The 6,774-nt window shown below is 51.1% G+C and overlaps 1 non-coding gene across 1 annotated transcript; it reads right to left on the bottom strand.

Annotated features, from left to right (window-relative positions):
* Positions 1 to 4,669: 4,669 nt before the first annotated feature.
* Positions 4,670 to 4,806, bottom strand: LOC114809819. The gene has a single exon (XR_003757594.1). It is a non-coding gene; the product is annotated as a small nucleolar RNA SNORA7 (small nucleolar RNA).
* Between the last annotated feature and the right edge of the window lie 1,968 nt (positions 4,807 to 6,774).

Below are 6,774 nucleotides of genomic sequence, written 5' to 3'. Positions count from 1 at the left end.
GTGAGGTAACTGAGGCACAGAGAAGTTAATTGGGAATTGCGTGGCTCAGTGGAAAGAGCACGGGCTTTGGAGTCAGGGCTCATGAGTTCGAATCCCAGATCTGCCACTTGTCAGTTGTGTGATTGTGGGCAAGTCACTTAACTTCTCTGTGCCTCAGTTCCCTCATCTGTAAAAGGGGGATTAAGACTGTGAGCCCCACGTGGGACAACCTGATTCCCCTATGTCTACCCCAGCGCTTAGAACAGTGCTCGGCACATAGTAAGCGCTTAACAAATACCAACAATTATTATTATTATTATTAAGTGACCTGCCCAAGTTCACTTGGCTGACAAGTGGCAGAGCCGGGATTAGAGATAAGAAGCAGCGTGGCTCAGTGGAAAGAGCACGGGCTTGGGAGTCAGAGGTCATAAGTTCGAATCGTGGCTCTGCCACTTGGCAGCTGTGTGACTGTGGGCAAGTCACTTAACTTCTCTGGGCCTCAGTTCCCTCATCTGTAAAATGGGGATTAACTGTGAGCCTCACGTGGGACAACCCGATTCCCCTGTGTCTACCCCAGCGCTTAGAACAGTGCTTGGCACATAGTAAGCGCTTAACAAATACCAACATTATTATTAACCCATGACCTCTGACTCCCAAGCCTGGGATCTTTCCACAGAACCATGCTGCTTCTGTGGTTTGCCCAAGGTCATACAGCAGACAAAGGGCAGAGCTAAGATTAGAACCCAAGTCCTTCTGGCTCCTAGGCATATCCTCTATCCACTAGGCTACACTGTTTCTCACTTAGTGAGCCCCATGTGGGCCAGGGATTGTGTCCAACCTGATTAACTTGTATCTACCCCACTGCCTAGTAAGTGTGTGAAACGTAATAAGCGCTTAACCAATTCCATAAAAAAAAGTACTCAACCCTGTCCTTTTCCCACTTAGTTCCCCTTATCTTGACCCTGTGCTTTCCCTATTCCTCTGTCCCTCTTGAAACTTCTCTCCTGCCTAACTGTCTGCTTTAGTTCCTTTCTGGATTGAAATCTCCAACTTTCCTCTGGTCCCCCTTGCCGGCAGGAAGAGTTTTCTGGAAGGATTTTGTTGCCCCACACCCTGAACCCCGACCAGAGCCAGGTCGCCCCCCCCTCCAGGGAGAAGAGTAGTCGCCAGAACTGTGCTCTGGAGTTCTAGCCTGAAGTCGCTCAATGTGTTTTTTCCTACCTTGGCTCCACTCTAACCCAAGGGGAACACAGAGCCATCCCGACTCTTCCTCTGGAAGTCTGTTTACCGGAGGACAGGAGTATTTTTTCCAGATGTGCTGGAGGGAAGCTGCTCTCTAGAGAGCCACCAGTATGTGCACATGGTCACATACACACACCCACACAAACACCCATATTCGCATACAACACATTCTCACACGTGCACACTCCACGCACACACACGTTCAGATACACTCACACATGCACTCGCTCTCCCACTCACCTCCCCGCCCCCCCCCCCACTCAATTATCTTTACTCTTGCATTGAGAGTGTGTCAACTTGGCCAGCCACCCAGCTCTCAGGTGGGCTGCTGGTCCCGTTCTGCGGTGAAGCCAAAGCTCTGCCCAGAAGCCAGAGCTAGCCCACAGGCGTGAAGCAGAGCTGAGGGAAAAGAAATTAGAATGGCAAGAGGAAGAGCCCGTTCCCCAAGACCACAGACCAAAAGCCCCTTGGGCAGAGTCAGATAATAATAATAATAATGGTGGTACTTGTTAAGCGCTTACTATGTGCAGAGCACCGTTCCAAGAGCTGGGGTAGATACGGGGTAATCAGGTTGTCCCACGTGAGGCTCACAGTTAATCCCCATTTTCCAGATGAGGGAACTGAGGCACAGAGAAGTTAAGTGACTTGCCCACAGTCACACAGCTGACAAGTGGCAGAGCCAGGATTCGAACTCATGACCTCTGACTCCCAAGCCCGTGCTCTTTCCACTGAGCCACGCTGCTTCTGCACGGCCCCTCCCTCAAAACCAGATATTGGACTGAGACCACAGAACTTTGACTTGTTAGTGCTAGCCACTGCTCAGGGAAAAAAAAACAAGGGGGAGACCAGGGCTGATAAGGTTGGTAGAGAGGGAAGCGGCGGCCCCTGAAAGAAAGGTACAGGGGAAGCTGGGATGGACGGCAGGGACTGTCTCTCTCTGTTGCCTACTTGTTCATTCCAAGCGCTTAGTATGGTGCTCTGCACATAGTAAGCGCTCAATAAATACTATTGAATGAATGAATGGTCATCTGACCTTCCGGTTTCTTTACCAGTAGAGCCAGTTTCACAAGAAAATCCTCACGGTTCCCAAGGTCTTTCTCTTCTGGACTGGGCATCTGGGCCTCGACTGCCTGCCCCTCTAGCCTCTGGGCACAGCAGAGGCTAGCCTAGTGGTACTGAGGGCTCACGGACGAGAAGTCTCTCAGGGAACTGGGAAGGGTAAAGCAGGAGGCTAGAGGTGGCCTCTGACTCTATCTAAGCGCCGTCCAGAGACTTCCCAGCTTCCTGTTGGATCTAGGGAGGTGTGGGCAGGGATGAGAACAGGGGTGGAGGGGATGGTCACAGGGGTGTCTGCAAGGGCATGTGCTCAGGTGTGCATCCACAAGGATTTGCACACGCACTGAGGGAGAGAACAAATCCTGGGGCCACTGGGAATGTAGGCCAGAGTGAGAGATGGCGGGTCAGAAGAAGAGAGTTCTATTTGGCAGAATGAAGATGCCGACGGCAGACCCCCTTTGTTCGAACCGTCCAGACAGAAACGGGGCTGCGAGATTCCCACAGCCTCCTCACAATGGACACACAACAGGCTCCTCTGGGGACAAAACCTAATCTGAGAGAGATTGGGCCCGAGAAAGCTTCTTCCTTAGAAAGTGCAGTGAAAAGCCATTTGGTTTCCCGCGCAGTAGCCGACACCTGATACGCTTTCCTGGGGCTTTACCTTTAGTGGGCCATTGTCTACTCTGGCCCCTCTCCCCTTCTCTGAATGTTACGCTTGTTTCCAGAAACCAATGTGTGACAGTTTCAAAGGCCAGGGGTCTCTGTTAGGCTTTCTTTAGGTAATGGCAAACTCTCCCACCGGACCCACCGCCCGAGCCTCAAAGTTGGGGGAGGGAAGGGGAGGAAGGCTGTAGTGGGGAGTTACTCTTCTGAAACTGGGTCACGAAAAGAGAGAGACGGGCAGGCCAAACAGAGAGTCTTGTGAGGCTGGGGCTTGGGGGGTGGGGGCCAGTGACCGGGACCTGGGTGTTACCTGCTTCACCCCACAAGAGGAGAAGAGGCTGGGATGGGATCACCTTGGGCAGTTCAAGGTGGAAACGCTGAGCTCTGGGGGTTCCTTATTCTTCCTGGGATCACATTCTGCCCCACCTTGGACTCACAGCCCTCAGGTTCCCCTCTGGGCCCTGAAACTCGTCCTCCTGCTCACCACGATCCCCTAGAGCTCAGAGAGATTTGGGGATGGGGTTCAGCCCTCAGTTCCTAGGGGCCCAGGAGGGGTGATAGAGAGGAGCAGTGAGGCCAAGAGCACTGACCCAACCCTAGATCCCTGGAGCGGGTAGGAGGCTGGAGCAGAGTGGGAAGACACAGGACAAATAGCTAGCTGTTTGAGGGTGGGTGGAGGTTAGGTTTTTGACTTAACCCCTGGAGGGGCTCATCAGTGCTCTTGGCCTTTGCTTTCCACAGTAAAGAATACACAAGATACTGGCTCCCAGGAGTTCTTGGACTTAATAGCTGTGTCCTGCTCCCGGCTTGGAGAGGACCAGCAGCTCCAACCCCTTCTCATCTCTACCCTGATTGGCGAGGCCGGCCAATCATCGGATCCAGATGTTCTGATTGAAGGAGGTGTGCTGAGCAGGAGAACCCAAGTGTTCCCTGGGGGTGTCCCAAGAACACTCTGGGCCTGGCAGAACAGCCCAGGGAAAGCTGGGGAATCTCACTGTGGAGGGCCGGGGGTTCTGTCTTGCACAGGCAAGACAGAGAACTGCCAGCAGTGATAGAAGCATCCCACCACCCAACATCGGGCTTTTCCCCTGCCATGGTCCCAAATGGCCAGAGTTCCAAGCTGCCTGAAAGAGCCTGCAAAATCCTATTTGTCCTGTCCTGTAAGGGTTAAATGGGAAGCAGGAAGAGGGGAGCCAAGGACTCAAGGACCTTTCCTATCACTTTTTTCTGCAGTAACCATCCTGATAGGGCTCTGCCTACCTTCCCCAACCACCGCCTAATGCATCACCCATGCACTTGAGTCCTATTTCCTAACTACTTAAGACCTTGCCTTTTCCCTCCGCCCTGCCCCGATAGCACTTATGTACATAGATTTCTTTACACTCTGTCCTTCCCCTTCCCTGTAATTTATTTTCATATCAGTCTGTCCCCTGCTAGATTGTAAACTCCTAAGCGCAGGGATCTGTCTACTCTACTGTAATCAATCGGTGGTATTGATCGAGCATTAACCATACCTTGTCTTACGCTATGGAGTCGTTTCCAACCCACAGCAACTCGATGGACACATCCCTCCCAGAATGCCCCACCTTCATCTGCGATCGTTCTCGTAGTGTATCCGTAGAATTTTCTTGGAAGAAATTCAGAAGTGGTTTACCTTCTGTGCAGTAAACTTGAGTCTCTGCCTTCAACTCTCTCCTATGCTGTTGCTGCCCAGTACAGGTGAGTTCTGTCTTGTAGCAGATTGCTTTCCACTCACTAGCCGCTGCCCAGCTAGGAATGGAATGGGTATGCCTCTGCTTGACTCTCCCTCCCATAGCTGAGACTGAAAGGGTACTGGAAACTCTCCAGGTGCGATCCTGAGAGGGGCTTGGGAGAATTAACCATATGCGGAGCACTATATTGAATGCTTGGGAGGGTACACTGGAGTTGGTAGAAACGATCCAACCCCTGCCATCTAGGAGTTTACAATCTAGTAGAGTCTCCCAGTTGCTTAGCACACTGTTCTGTGCAGAGTAAACACTCAATAAATACCACTGATTAGTTTTGGCAGCAGTCGGGGTTGGGAGTGTTTAAGATTCATGCAGGGGCATGAGATTTTCTTAACCTGAGTCACTGGTTTAGTACTGTACACTGTACAGTAGACTGTTGAGTCCTGGCTAGGCTGGGGAAATGAAATTTAGTGGAATTTTGTCTACTGAGGAGTAGGTTAGGGAAAATATCCTGGGGATAGTTATGGAGAAGGGGCGACGGGGTGCCGGGGGGTGGGGGGAAGCAGCTAAGGGATACAGATTTGCCTTAGGCTTGGCAGTACCTAGGCTTCCCCCCCGACCCAGCAGGGGAATGGAGAGCAGTAGGAGATATGTCGTGTGCAGTTAGCCGAGGAGTGTGGGCGGGAGGTGAACTTCCAGCCAGGAAGTGCTTAACACCCACAAGAAGCCTAGCCATGTGCCGTCTGTCTCCTCTGGACAGGGAGTTTCTGGGCTCTGCCCGGCGCTGTTTCCTGGAGGAAGGGCTGGGACGGGGCAGGGAACGGTCCCTAGGAAGTGGCTTGGAAAAACAGATCCTGCCTGTGAGGCCATGCGGCGTCTTCTGAAATCCAATCCAAAAGCCAGGGCCAGGGCCTGGGCTAAGACATTGTTATGGTTAGTGACTTATTTACTCACCTAGGTTATTTAAGGTTATCTCTCCCACACCAGACTGTGAGCTTCATGAGGGCAGGATTCATGTCTACCAACTCTTGTATTGTAGTTTTCCTAGCACCTGGTACAGTGCCCCACACCCAGTAAGTGCTCAATAAATATGATCAATTGAATTAAAACTGTTCTCTCATTTAAAAAATGATGAACTGCTTATTCTCTGTTTATCATCTCCCCGAGTAGACCGTAAGCTCCTCGAGAGCTGAGAAGGGACCTTTACTTCTTTGGTGCGCCCACCACAAGCCGTGACCAGTGCTCTGCAGACAGTTGATACTTTAAAAAATGCTGCCGACGCAGGTGCTGATGTGATGGATCGGGAGAACAGTGGGTGAAAACCTGAAAATGTAAACACCCGTTCTCTGCACCAGCCCAGCCAGGAAGCCGAGATCAGGGAACCCTACTTCCCCAGAGGCCCCATTTTCTGGGTCAGACCAGAGGAAGAACACATGAAAAAGAGAAATGGGTCTTAACTTTTTCTGTCCCACTCTGACAAAATCTCAAAGCGTTACTTCCCTAACATACTCCCTTGACAGTGACCACAGATATTGTGTAGAAAAGTTGGTGTCACTGGGAGCCCGTGAGCTGCATGGGTGGTTTTGCAGTTGGAAAATCACTGAAATAGGTTCCAGAGGTAGACTCACCCATCGGTTGACCTTGCCTCATCCCCTGGAACAACAATCCTCATCCACACATGCCCTGTCTCAATACTTCTGCCATTTGCTGGCTCTGATCTGTATGGGTTTTTTTATGTTTGTTTGATTTTTTTATTTGTTTCTCATTTCTGGTTTTTGGTCTTCTTAGGGCTTTGGCAAGAGAGTGGAAAAGACCCCCTTCTCTTACTGCAACCAAACCGAAAACTACTCCCCTCTAATGTCAATGTACTCTCTGGGCCTCGATCTCATTTATCTCATTGCCGATCCCTTGCCTATGTCCTCCCTCTCAAGCCTGGAATTCTCTTCACTTTCATAATCGACAGTCCACCACTCTCCCCACCTTCAAAGCCCTCTTAAAATCACATCTCCTCCAAGAGGCCTTCCATGACTAAGCCTTCATTTCCCCATCCACCCTCCTCTCTGCGTCAACACTTGGCTGAGCACCCCTTATAAACTCTTTGATATTCATCCCAGCCTCAAAGCAT

The sequence above is a fragment of the Ornithorhynchus anatinus genome, chromosome 2, assembly GCF_004115215.2.
Source record: "Ornithorhynchus anatinus isolate Pmale09 chromosome 2, mOrnAna1.pri.v4, whole genome shotgun sequence".
Taxonomy (NCBI): Eukaryota; Metazoa; Chordata; class Mammalia; order Monotremata; family Ornithorhynchidae; genus Ornithorhynchus; species Ornithorhynchus anatinus.
Note: the sequence above shows the minus strand (reverse complement) of the source record. Positions and strands in the feature narration are given on the sequence as shown.